General features: G+C 33.7%; 1 protein-coding gene across 3 annotated transcripts in view; it reads left to right on the top strand.

Moving 5' to 3' along the window:
• Nucleotides 1-14,113, top strand: part of LOC106869896 (mediator of RNA polymerase II transcription subunit 1) — a 207,940-nt gene that overhangs the window by 105,913 nt on the left and 87,914 nt on the right. For all 3 annotated transcript variants that reach the window (XM_052970566.1, XM_052970567.1, XM_052970565.1), the window contains one exon: nt 9,355-9,415. The gene's annotated coding sequence lies outside the window, so the exon portion shown is untranslated. The remainder of the gene's footprint in view (nt 1-9,354; nt 9,416-14,113) is intronic.

Below are 14,113 nucleotides of genomic sequence, written 5' to 3'. Positions count from 1 at the left end.
CTTTTTGGCAAAGAATTTTACATTGTTTCCTTAGCTGAAAAGTAATGTCATAAATTGCCAGTAATTCAATTCAAAAGGGATTTTTCAACTAGTTCTTGCATGAGTTTTAGTTTGTGATGAAGTGTCTATACAACAGTTCTTCTACTTCTCTTTAATGTGGAATTGGTAAAGATAAGTTGACAGATTATAATTTAGATTGGATATAGGTTCAGGCTTGGCTGTGAGGTTTAGAAGCTTGCTTTGCAATTACATAATTTTGGGCTCATTGCATCTACATGGCAACTGGAGTAAGTGTCTTCTATTATATCCCTAGGCCTACCAATCTCTTCTGAATGAATTTGGTAGAAGAAAACTGTGTTGAAGCCCATCATGTGTGTGTTTGTATTTGCACCCCCCCCCCATCTCTGCTTGACAACTGGTGTTGGTTTGTTTATGTCCACATAACTTAAACAAGTCCTCTAAAATTTATTTTCTAAAAATCTGGTACTTATTCTGTCAATCTCTTTTGCCAAAACATTAACTAAAACCCTTCAAGGTAATATCTCAGCATGACTGCAGCCCACTGACTAAAATGAAAGTTAAAAGTAAAGATCTTTGGTACATGATTTTGTGTGAAAGTTAGTGCTAGAAATCTGGCAAAGCTGGTTTAGTTGGAAACCTCTAACAGTTGCCAGGAAATTAGCTTCTGCCAAAAGTAATAGATGTCATTTATGTAACTCAGCATACACTTATTTACACAAATATGTATTTTAAAAAATTGTTTCTGAAGAAATACATTTAATGTTTGTTTGCTGTTAAAAAAACATAAAAAAACTTGGAAGTGGACACAAAGTAAAAATTGCATCTACATTTCAATGCAGTATTCTTTTTATATTTCAAAATTCCAACTTTCATTTTCCTGAACAAAGATTTTTTTTTTCTTTTTTTTTTTTTTATAAATTAGAGTGGATAGCATTTTGAACTAGTATCTTATTAAGTCAGTCCAAAACAGAGTATTAAGCTTCAATATTTTGTCTTGAAATAGGTGTTATTTGCAGTGTAGATTTGTCTTCTGTCATTTGATCAGCACTGATTAAGTATAAAGACACTGTAAGAAGAGCAGTATTTTCAGCAGTAAATTGATGTTCAGATGATGTTTATTCACTGTTAGATCATTGGTGCACAGCTTGTTGAGGCTTTGAATGTTACTACAATTTGATCAATGTTAGTGAAAATGTCCTGAAATTATATTTTTGTTCATAAGTAATGCATTAGTTAGTGAGTTACTAGTAAAAAAAAATACATGACTTACAAAATTTATTTCAATACCTACAAAATTTTTTGTAGGTATTGAAATAAGTTATTTTGAAACTACATTGAACTAGCCAAAAAAGGAGTGGCAATAAGATATTTTATATTCACTGTTAAGTTGATGTTATAAAGCTATACAGTATCATATGAGCAAAACTTTAAATTAATATCTCACTTTTGGTGTGAATCAGTAGCTGTAAGTATTCTTTGAAGAATATAGTCCAGTCAGTTTGTATTCCTTTGCATTCAGATTCCAAACCCTCCTGGGGTTTACTTTGTCCTTCATCCTTTCATTGTATTTTGAAATAAGGTACTTACCAAATACTCAAGTCAGTTTGATCAACTATATCACCTTAAAAAAATGTGTGGTCTTGTCCCTGTGTTGAGGGTCATTATTGTGAGCATTGTCCATAATGGAGGAGCAGAAACAGTATTGGTCTCTAGATTTTAAATGTTATCACTCCACATTTTGAGTTAAAAGCTTGCTAAGATCTGCTTTTCAATTCATCCCTCCTGGAAAAGACTGCAGAATTATTAGAGCATTGGACAAAATACAGTTTTCTGCTTGGGTCATTTATATTCTGAGATCACATTCTGCTGAGGTCAACTGTTTTCCATAATGATGTTTCCCAAAAGACTAAGACTGAGAATCCTCCCAAAGTTCCTTAATACTGCTTGCACTCTAAGGTTAGATGAGTGTAAGCCTCAGTGCTTACTGTACTTGTATGAAGAGGAATAACCTAGGTTTTATTAGCTTAAAAGACATGTATGTGACACTAGTTTTAGTCAACAGAAAAAGACAATGAAAATGTGTAAGGAATGAATCCTTTTAATTTTCTTCTGACAAAGAATAAAAATGAAACATGAAGTTGGGGTCAGTTTTCAGTTTGTGTTTTTGACTAACAGCCTTGATCTTTTTCTCACCTCTACAATTTCTATCACTTATGCACATAAGTATTATTGACCTGAAAACTAAGCATAATGGGCATATAATAACTTAGCCTCATTTAGTGGTACCAAATCAACCATTAATATCTCAAAGAAACACACAAACTTCCTATTTTTAATACAAACTAAAACTATTTTAATTTTTACAAATTCTTTTGGTGTTTCATATAAATGCACATAGACTATATCAAAGACCTCATCACAAAGGCTAGACTTCCCCAGTAAGGGTAGGAATACATAAACTCTAAATTGTTAGTGACCTTTCACAAGCAACATGCAATATATTTAGAACAATGCAGCTGTGGCATATGTACAAACAGTTGAGATTACATCCAGAAAATAGTAGTCCCACAGGCAAGCTTTTGCTTACTAGTTGCTGACATTACTTTTGAAAACGCTTAGAATATATTATAGCTTCCACTTCTTCACGACCTCTTCATCTATGTCCATGATGACTATCCTTCATTGGACTGAACAGGTGAAAGTCAGAGGGCACCATATCTGGGTTGTATGATTCTTGTTCTCTCTGTTTTCCTCCTTCGGACTTTTTATAGTCTTTTTAGTGTCTCACTCACTGTTCACGGTACAGCCATGTCCTAGGAAATTGAGGAGAATGGTGACCTTGTCATTGAAAAACAACTTTTTATATTGATTGATGGCCCTTGGACTTTGGAAAGTGTAGTGCTATTTCCTATAAAGACATAGCCGCATTTCATTTCATCTCCTGTCATCAGATCAATAAAAAACATGTTTTCATTTGTTTCAAACATTTTCAGCAGAATAGAGCAGACATCTACACTTTTCTCCTTCAAATCATGAGTCAGCTGCTGAGGTATAATAACTTTGCACACACTTTTTGATGTCCACTATCTTCTTTAATGCATTGTGACCATAGTCCAGTTATGTAGCAAGCTCAGAGATAATGACATCAGTCTGTGCAACTCAATTCACCCACTTGCAGACAATTCATGTCAGTGGTCAGTATTGATGGTTTCTGATTCTATGGTTTGTCTTCAGTGCTGATTTCTACTTTTTTGTGCTTCTTCGTTCATCTATGCACATTGCTTTTGTTTGTGGTGTCTTCTTTGTAAATACCTGTAGCCTTCTGACAATGATGGTACATTGCTTCTGCATGGAACTTATTATTTATGGAACCTATTATTTACCTGCAATGAAGAAGAATAGGAAGAAAAGTTATAACAGTTTGCAGTTTGAATGACTTACAATCATCATCATGGTCCATGCTGGCATGGGTAAGATGCTTTGATAGGAACTTATGTGTCCAAGGACTGCATCAAGCTTCAATGTCTGCTTTGGCATGGTTTTTATGGCTGGATGTCCTTCCTAATGCCAGCCACTTAACAAAGTGGACTGGGTGCTTTTATCACACCACCTGCACTGTTTAGGTTGCCGTACTGTTCAAAAGACTATGAGCCCTGGGGTAGGTGGGGGTGGGACCAGCTTTGTGCTTGGGGGATGAAAGGATTAATATGAGAGAATTGTGCAGAGCAGGTTCTTGCAGAAGGACCCATATGACTACTCACACCTAGTATGGAGAAAAGAAAGTTATGTCAACTTTGGCATTACTTTCAGTCCAAGTTTTGTACCTACAATATAGCTAGTTGGTATTCAACATGTAGCTTGTTTGGTTGACCATTGATGCATTCATCAATATAAATGTATGTAATCCATATACAGTATATTTTTGTGATAATGGCTGCAAATTTGTAATTATGTAAGTTTGGTAATTTAATGATTGTAAATGATAAGGTCAAATATCAGAAATACATTTATAGAAATATTCAGATGGTAGTCAGAAGTGACAACAAATGTTGTTTCCATCTCCTCTGAAATGCCTATATTTTTTCTCTATAAATCTCCCAATCCTATCAGAAACTAGAGATTACGGTGAATTGCATTTAGTTCATTATGTCTAAGTTTCTATCAATAGACTTTCTGTCTGTATCATGTGAGTTGACGTGTGCTTTCGCAACTATGTATGATATCAATTGCTGGGGCATTGGTTTCTTGTTTCAAACTTGAATTTGTGCTCTAGTAGTCTCTATAACGTGTCAGCTGCACAACTCCCATGAGAAAAAAGTATTCCAAGATATGCCTTTATCTTCTTTCAAAGGTTTTGTCTCACATCATTAATAAATTAATGCTATTTACTCTTATAATAATAATGCTCCCCTCATAAACCCACCAATATGCAGAGACCCTGTATTTAAAATATATCAGTATATTGTTTTTTTGTTTAATCCTTACCATTTGCTTATGAAAGTATCAATGCCATGGTCAACTATAACTTCACTCCCACTTGGAATCAGTAAATCCTGATATCACATTGTTGGTGTGTATAGGTGATGTCAAAATATGACTAATTATTTTCTCCCAAATTCTCCTCCTAAAAAAAATCATTAGTAAATGCTACTGAATTCTAACTCATTGCTTGAGGTATTAACACCATTATGTTAAATCAAAGAAGAAAAAAAATCCGTAGAAATTCACTTGATAAAATGCAAAAAGTAATCTCACAGGAAGTCTTTTGAGAGAAAGTTCTCTAAAAGACTAAACTTTGTATCTCACATAGAAGAGTGCTTAGTGCTGTTTTAATGCCCCAAACAACAATTACAATTGTGTACAGTTTAGACTTTAAAAAAGTAAATGAATTATTGTTCATTAATTATGTGTGATGAGTGAAATGTACGAGAAGTTACTTTGATTCTTGGGTTTTCCATTTTCTGTTCTGAGTTTGTATTTAATGTTTTTATCAAATTGCAATTTAGCATTTGAATTGACATCTGTTGTGCTCTCAGTGCAGATTAAAATTATTGACATATGCAATTATTACATAGGCAAGCATATCACATTTATTAATAATTACTAATAAAATTTTTTTTTTTTTGGTCTGGTGCCTGGAATATTTCAACAAATTCCTATTTGATTTTTGCCTGCTAAATCCAAAAATAACTTCAGTTTTTCTCTTTCAGGTCTGGTTTTCTGACTAGACCTGATAGAGTAAGTATTTTATTCATACAAGAGGCATATCATATGAATCAATAAAGAGAGTGTAATACAAAACAAAGTAGAAATAAAAATTGAAAATGCACATTGGCAAAGATTTTTGGCTGAAAATTCAAGGAATAAATTTACGCTTCTTTGTGCACCATGTATGTTAAGCAACAGGAATATCTCGTTTTAAACACCAGCAATAGTTTGCCATCATCACAGCATCCCAACGTTCTTGGTACCAAGTTTCGATCTCCTTGATGTCCTGATGGAATCGTTCGCCTTGTTCATCGCTAACATCTCAGATTTTCAGGAAAACAATCAAGATGACTAAAAAGATAATGCATTTTGATGCTCATATTAATGCCAAGGAAATTTTGCACTATTTCTGCAAAGGTTAGCCAAGCTGATGCTTCATTTTTGCTCATTGTTTTCACGAAATTTGTGTCCTCCAAGAGCTTACAGATCTGTGGCCCATCAAAAATCTCTGCTTTAAGTTTTTCAATCACTAAGCCTGGAAATACACTGCAGATATACTTGAAGCACACCGTTTTTGTCAAGAGCTTTGACAAATTGCTTGTTCAATCCGAGTTTGATGTGCAAAGGGGGGAAATGATCTTATCTTGTTCAACTAAAGGTTCTTCCAATATATTGGCAGCTCTACATGGAGCCATATTTGTTGGAGACAGCCAGTCTTTCTTAACATAGTGGTTTACTCGGTCTCTACTGTTCCACATGCAAAGAAAGCATGGGTATTTGGTATAACCAGATTGCTGTCCCATGAGAAAATTCACCATCTTTAAGTCAATGCAGATGACCCATTTATGATCATGATACAGTATCTTCACTAAAACCAACTTAATTTCTTCAAATTTTTCGTTCAGAGTTGTTGCATGGCGGAGTGGGACAGAGCTATACACATTTCCATTGTGCAACAATACACATTTTAAACTACGCTTAGAGCTGTCTATAAAAAGACGCCACTCTTCTGATTTGTATTCCTCAATGCCAAGTTTATTAAGAAGCCCACTGACATCTCTGCAGTAAACCAGCTCTTCCTCTTTTGTAAAAAAAAGAAAGGAACTCTTCATGCCGACTCCGATAAAATGTTATACGGACACCATTCTCGAGAAGATTCTTCTATTTCAGTCGAGAAGCAACAGTTCTGCAGAATTTTTTTGGACGTTCAAGTCACGAACTAGATCATTCAGCTCTACCTGGGAGAATAGCTGAGGTAAAGTCTCGACTGAAAAGCCTTGATCTCTAGTGTCATCTTCAGGTGATGAGTCTTCTTTGGTTTAGGGTAGAGTTATCTGAGCAAGACATTGAAGACAGGAACAGGAAGCTCTTCACTGTGTGGAACTGGTCTAATAGCAGAGGCAATATTAGGATAGACAAGCATTTGTTGATTTTTCCAGTTAATACCCTTCAAATTTAGGCTACAAAAATAGCAGTTGTCCACATGATTATAGGGCTCAGTAACTTAAAAACTAGATCTGGTAGGTCAAAAACGTTACATTTGGATTGTAGACTAGTATAATTTAAATTTGTAAATAATAATAGTGGTGACGCCTTCTATGTGTGCTAAATTTGCAATGGTAAAGTGATTTATGATTTTAGTAGAGACTGTTTTGTGGTTTAATCTTAAATTCTCATTTATTTATTTTGAATATTTATATTTTTTTTATGGAGGAATGAACTGTATTCACTATGTATGTCTTAGTAAATGATGTCCAGTCTAAATTTGATTCTGTTGTGAAATTATTTTACTTTGCTAATTATTCCTGGAACAAATAGACGTCAATCTTGTCCCTACATATAAAACTTGTTTTGCAACTTTTGGATCTAGACAGTACTACATATCTGTTCATACATATGTATATATGCTACTTTTACATTATTCCCTTCCTATTAAAGGAGGAAAGCAGCATTCATGACCTTTAAATTGAAGTTTAAATTGAATTTTGTCTATTGATGCCTGTAGGAGATATGTGTAGATGGAAAGAATTCCAGAGGGTTACAGTTTTGGTGACAAATAATTGGTGGGAGGGACAGTTGGGATGTTGGAAGCCTGGCAAAATCTGCAACTTAGTTTACATGAGCAGAGGCTGTAGTCATAAGGTATTGGTGAGTGAAATTTTGCCACCCATTGGATGGCAGTTTGAATTTGAGAGTGTAGCGGTAGCATAAAGAAAATTAGCAAATGATTAGTTGAAATATTTTCTCATCCGCAAGAAGTTTAGGATTTTAGCTATGTGTGTTACTCATGATATTGTGTAAGATTGTTTCTTACTGTTAGTGTTTGTCTTGGTACTGTTGAATGAGACTAGGTTATTATGTCCTTATTAGAGGAAATTTTTGAGCTTCCTGTTCAAAGAAGCAGTATGTATCTGGTGTGAGGTGTCTGAAATGTATATGGATAACAGAAGAATACATAGGCATTGTATGTGTACATATGTACATGAACATAGATGGTTAAATGTTTGGGATTTCTCAGCGTAAATACTTTTATCTTAATATTCCATCAACCAACAGTTTGTAAGTTGTTAAAAAAATGGAAACTGGTATTGTGAGATGTATTAAATTTTTGTTGATGACATCATAGGGCTGCCATTACTGAGTTAGTGACTCCTTCATTGGCTTCTGTTTTATGAAAAGTGTTGCTGGTTAGTTCTAGGTATGCCCTGATTGAACAGTTGTGATCGAATGTATTCTGACTTGACCATCATACCTTTTTAGTTACATTGTCAAATGTTTCCTTTCCTTTAAGACAGTGGGAGTGTGATGATGGAATTTGGTTGCTATTTTTAGCAGGTTGAGTGACTTGAGGCTCTTGTTGATTCAGTGAAGTGTGTTTGTTTGATTGTGATTGTGAAACTGTCTTGCTTGTGTGAGTTATATGATGTTTCCAATTAATGTTGTTTAGTCCCAGACTTAACCCAGCTGAACTGTGATAAACTTTTATTTTACTGTATTTATGTTAAAGTACACTTTGGTTCAATTAATTTTGATGATAAGTATTTAGTAATATAACTTTGTTGTTATTAAACTGGTGTTTGGAACATAAATTAAAAGGAAATTTTGATGGAAGGTTTTAGTTTAGATCATTTTTAAACGAGATGTTTGTATCAAAGAATCAGGAGTGGTCTCAGGCAGGTTGGTATCAAAAGGGTTAAAGATATTGTAGTTGAACATCCAGTTACTTTTATTTAGGATATAGGGTGTCTAAAGTTATTGTACCTCGTGTATCAAAATAATAGTTGAATCTCACATAATTGCACACAGTTGGGGTTGTGTGAGATTTGAACTGAAAATATGTAAAGGTTGGTGTCAGAAAGAACATGCTGCTATAGAACATTGTCTTGAAAAGTCTTACAGGCTTAAAAACAGTGACAATACTGATGATAAAGAGAGCAAGAGACTAACAAAGCAGACCGTATATAAACTAGCAGAAGAAAAAAATTATGTATCTTCAACCTTTGGCATGGATATCCACGATTTTTGATGTCAATAGGCAAAGTGCCTGAAAAAAGAGAGAGAATTCACTGTAATTCTTATATTTGGTTCTGGTTGTAAGATCTTATTATTTACAAGATTCTTTAGCTTGTTTCAATCATCTGATTGTGGCTCTGCTGTTCTACTGCCTTGAAGGGTTTTAGTCTATCATACTAAACCCAATACTTAGTTGAAGCTACTTGTTCTATCAGTCTGTTTTCACTAATTAACTGAGATGTAAACAATCCAACACCAGTTGTCAAGTAGTGGGACATAAACCTGTACACACACATATATGGTAGGCTTCTGCACATCTTTTGTTTGCCACATTTACTCATAAGGCATTGGTCAATGTAAAGCTGTAGCATGAAGGTGCTTTCTCAAAGTGTAATCTGGTGGAACTGAACCTAGAATTATGGTTGTGAATCAAATTTCTTAACCACAGTCATACTATTAAAAGAAAAAAACAATAAAGATTTGACTTTCTTCTTGTTGCAGTCACTAAACTGCAGTTTGAGATACTGCCTTCATGGCAACAGAAAAAAAAAAAAGAATAAAATAGTAAAATTTGCATTAGGTATAATGATCAAAATATTTTTTCTGTTTCAGGAGTTTTCTTATATTGGATATTTAAAAAGAATTGGGAGATGCTACTTACTCTGACCACCTGGTAGGTTTTCTTTTTTTCCTCTTTTTTTTTCCCTGCTTGCAAGCTTTATTTCTAGGAGCAATTATTTTTATGGCTAACCCACTTCAGTTGTGAAGAATGAGTAGAATCTATTTCATTTTTTGTTATTTAATCCGTTCACTTATAAAGAGTGAAACATCGCAATGGCTGAAGATTTGAAACTGTCATGTGCTTAGTCCAGTGACATAAGCTGCCATACTCCATGTTTTATTATTATGAATTTTTATTATTAATAGTTTTATTACAAAGTATTTTTATGAGGTTTCAAATTGATTTTATCCCGTTAGTGTTTGAACCGGCCATATCCGGCCCAAATGATCTACCTGTTTTATGTTAAAACTGCCCAGATTTGGTATCTCACACCAACCTATAGGTGATAACATCATTGAAACCTTGAAGCTACGAAATAATGCATGATTAGCTTAAAACAATATGAAGAAGTATTAAATTTGATAGAATAATCTGTATGCTAAAGGGTTAAAGTATATACAAAAGCTGATTTCCAAAACTTTAAAACATTTTCTCTTTTAATTTTTTCATATTGCATGAATTCAGTAAGTCTAATAAAGTGCATGTATTTCATTAAAATTTTACCAATGAAGTGTGGTATATTGTACATTTGTTTTACTAGTTTAGGTATTAGTATTGATTTTTGTTGTTGCATTGTCAAATATTGAGGACATTTGGAGAAGTCTCAGCCACAATTTCACACGAAAGGATGCTATGTTTAAAAACTATCTTAATGTACCAGCATTGGAAAACTGATGTATAAATTATTGTTGGTGATTTGAATGCTGTTAGACTTGAAATATTTTTATAACTAAATAATATTGTAGAAAATTTTTTAAAAATTGTAATTAGAAAGTTTAAACAAAAAGAATGTAGCTATGGGAATTAAATCGAAATTTTTTATTTAGTTTAAGTTACTGCAATTTTTTGTTCTAGTTAGTTAAATGTCATAACAATCACACAGGTTAATATTTCCATATCCATACCAGTTGTTATATTTTATGAGAAGTGAATATCAGCAGAAATAGTAACGCATGTAGTTAATATTTTAAAGTACTTAGTTTCATTGAAATGTTCTTAGTTCAACTCCTATATGAGGTTCACTTTATCTTTCAGCTGTCTAGGGATGAATATCAATAAGAACTGTTGACTCTATTTTCTGACCAAAATATTGTTAGATGAATTTTAAAAACACAGGAATCTCTCACATTATAGAAATAATGTATTTCTGAAAATCTTGTAACAAAATTAATTTTCCCATTAATTTTTCATGTTATAAAGTGAGATGCATTCTACTAGATTTTTTGGCAAAAAGCCCCTCAACAACAATTAAAAACAAACAATCAATCAACATAGCCTCTTTTTATATGTGAAAATAACAATTTCTAAACATACACAGTACTATATGTATATGCAAAAACATTTGAAGAGAAATACATTAAGGAGTAAATAAGAATCCTATTGTAAAAGGGAGGGTGTGTTCTTACCACAAAAAAAATTACTATTATGTGAGAGGTGAGTTACAGGGAAGATGAGGACACTATCTTATAATTCATCATCATCATTGACAAATCTTATAATTCATCATCATCATTGACAGCTTGAAAGATGAGCTTATCCAAAGATTTTTTTTTTATATTTGTAATGCATCATCTCTTTGTACAGCTCAGTGTAGGAATGGAGCTTATGGTAAATTCTTTGTGTAATTTTTGTTACTTTCATGATAGGTGCAGGAGTGGCTGTGTGGTAAGTAGCTTGCTTACCAACCACATGGTTCCAGGTTCAATCCCACTGTGTGGCACCTTGGGCAAGTGTCTTCTACTATAGCCTCGGGCTGACCAAAGCCATGTGAGTGGATTTGGTAGACAGAAACTGAAAGAAGCTCGTCGTATATGTATGTGTGTTTGTGTGTCTGTGTTTGTCCCCCCACCATCACTTGATAACCGATGCTGGTATGTTTACATCCCCCTAACTTAGCAGTTCGGCAAAAAGAGACCGATAGAATAAGTACTAGGCTTACAAAGAATAGGTCCTGGGGTCAATTTGCTCAACTAAAGGCGGTGCTCCAGCATGGCCACAGTCAAATGACTGAAACAAGTAAAAGAGTAAAGAGGGTCATTATTAGAAAAACCTTGCAAACCTTCTAACCCTTCAATCAATATTGCTAACTCTTCAGCAATATTCTTTGCAGTGAGTTTATGAGAAGCTAGTGGAATTTCTGTATTTTCATCTGATAAACTTTGGTACACTAGCAACTCAACCACATCATCCTCTATGATTTCTTCAAAACATAATTTGCAAGTGTTGTGACACTTGAAAATGATGTCTCTTTTCAAATTTGTAAACTTTCTGCTTATAGAAAACTTGTAAAGTCATGGATGTAGTCTGGCCATATATTTTTCCAAGCATCATAGGAAATTAGGAGTTTTTCATCATCCCATGACTCAGCTGTTATCTACAAAATCCATTACATTGAACTTCTTCCAGAATTCTCTAACTGGAGGGTTATACTCCTTGTCAGTGACTATCATAAGTTGCTTGAAAGACCTCAAATAATATGCCTTAGCATTAACTGTTACACTATAATCCATTTGTTGGAGCCATTTTACATTCTTGGGGATATATTCTATTTCACATTATCAGAAAGCTCTTTGAAGTTCACTGGGTGGCTTGGTGATTACCTTCTTCAAAAGAAGCTATGCTTTGTTGGAATTATTATGATTAGTACTAAGGCAGCGAGCTGGCAGAATTGTTAGCATGTGAGGCAAAATGCTTAATGGCCTTTGGTCCATTTTTGCATTTTGGGTTCAAATTTTGCCAAGGTCCATTTGGCCTTTCATCCTTTCAGGATTGATAAAATAAGTTGAGCACTGGGATTGATGTAATTAACTTGTCCCCTCCAACCAAATTGCTGGCCTTGTGCCAAAATTTGAAACCAATACTATGTCTAGTATATTTGCAAACTTCTCTGTGCCTCCTTTTTGAACAGGGGTAGATTAAACTTTACATTGAAAGTCTTTAGATATTTGCAACAACATGTGAAGGGCTTTAGCTTCATGTCACCTGTGGCATTCCTCCTAGAAGTGTCAGACAGTTTTTGGAAGCTCTAAATCCTGGTGTTGATTTTTCTTCTTCAGAAAAAAAGTTTTAGCAGGCATGTGCTTCCACATAAGTGCAGTTTCACCAACTTTGTATACTTTCCCTGCATATAACCCCTTCAACAATCATTTTCTTCATCTCATCATAATCATTTAACATATTGTCCATGATGGCATAGGTTGGACTGTTTAACCCTTTCGTTATTATATTTCTGACCAAAATACACCCCTCATGAGTTTCAATTAAATTCTAAAATAATCATGAATTTAGACTAGTTTCATTAAACAACTAACTTCTTTTACTTTTCAACATATTAATGTGCTATTTGGAACATAATTAAAGAAAGGGTTCTTAATCAATTCTATTGCATAACTTTTGTCTCAAAGTGACTCTAATTACAGATAAATCCAAGTAAACTGAGTAAAAGGTAAAAATATTGAAATGTTCTTTAAACGTCGCCATAGAAAATGAATCATCAGCTAATATTCAGTTGGGTATGCAACAAAATTTTGATATAGTATGATTGCGCACATCACTAAATTATCAGTTGAATTTAATGCACAACAGAACAGGTGTACCATAAAGGTGAAATAAACTGAAATACTGGAATCCACCTAAATCCACCACAAGTTTGAACTAAAAAGATTGGTCAAAAAATAATATACGGCCCTGGTTATGGTATGGTAGTGATAAATTCCAGACCACATCGTACCTGACTAACATTATTTTCCCTGTATAAAAACTAAATCAATAGTAGTACCCAGAATTTACTTCACAAATTTTCCAAACTTTGATCCCCCGTTTCGTGGGCTTTCTTGGCATATACTGTTTGTTTACATTCTGCGTAACAGTTTTTTCCCCACAGTGATCGCTTCAAACAAGCATACTGAAAAAAATACAAGTCTAACCGTTTCGCTTCCTAAGAAAGACTATGGGTAGACCCCATCTCCTCAAAAATTGCTAATAAAAACATTTAAAAAATTTTTACTTCATTCTGATGGAAAATCATCTTTGCTGTTGCTCTTGCCGCTTTCAGTTTCTTCAGAATTGCTGCTTTCGGTTTTAGATACAGAAATATCCTATTCTCGTACACCACGTGCTTTTGTACCTCATTCATTCTTTTTCTTGGTATCTCCATATTTTCCATTGAAAAAACTTTAAATTTGCAATCACTGCTTGATAGCATGAAAGTCCTATCCATTTTATATATATATATATATATATAATATAATATAGGATAAAATCTTTATAAGAATTTATCAAGTAGTCAGCGTGAAAAAACCCCATAAGGAAAAAAACTCATCATTTTTTCCCCATAAATATATATAATTTATATAAGGGCATTAACTATATAGTAATGCCTCACGCTTAGAGGGACTAAATAAGTAAAAAACTACCAAAAAATAAGCAACATATTTACCGAAAGCGAGGGAATGCAACTTTCAAAAATTAATCTCCTAAAAACATTTAACTTAACGGCAAACCACTTGTTTCTCAATTAATACAGCAAAAACTGTGAAGAAAGCTGCATCTTTTGTTCATCAGTACACGTATGGTCGAGACACATAAAAA

The sequence above is a fragment of the Octopus bimaculoides genome, chromosome 9, assembly GCF_001194135.2.
Source record: "Octopus bimaculoides isolate UCB-OBI-ISO-001 chromosome 9, ASM119413v2, whole genome shotgun sequence".
Lineage (NCBI taxonomy): Eukaryota > Metazoa > Mollusca > Cephalopoda > Octopoda > Octopodidae > Octopus > Octopus bimaculoides.
Note: the sequence above shows the minus strand (reverse complement) of the source record. Positions and strands in the feature narration are given on the sequence as shown.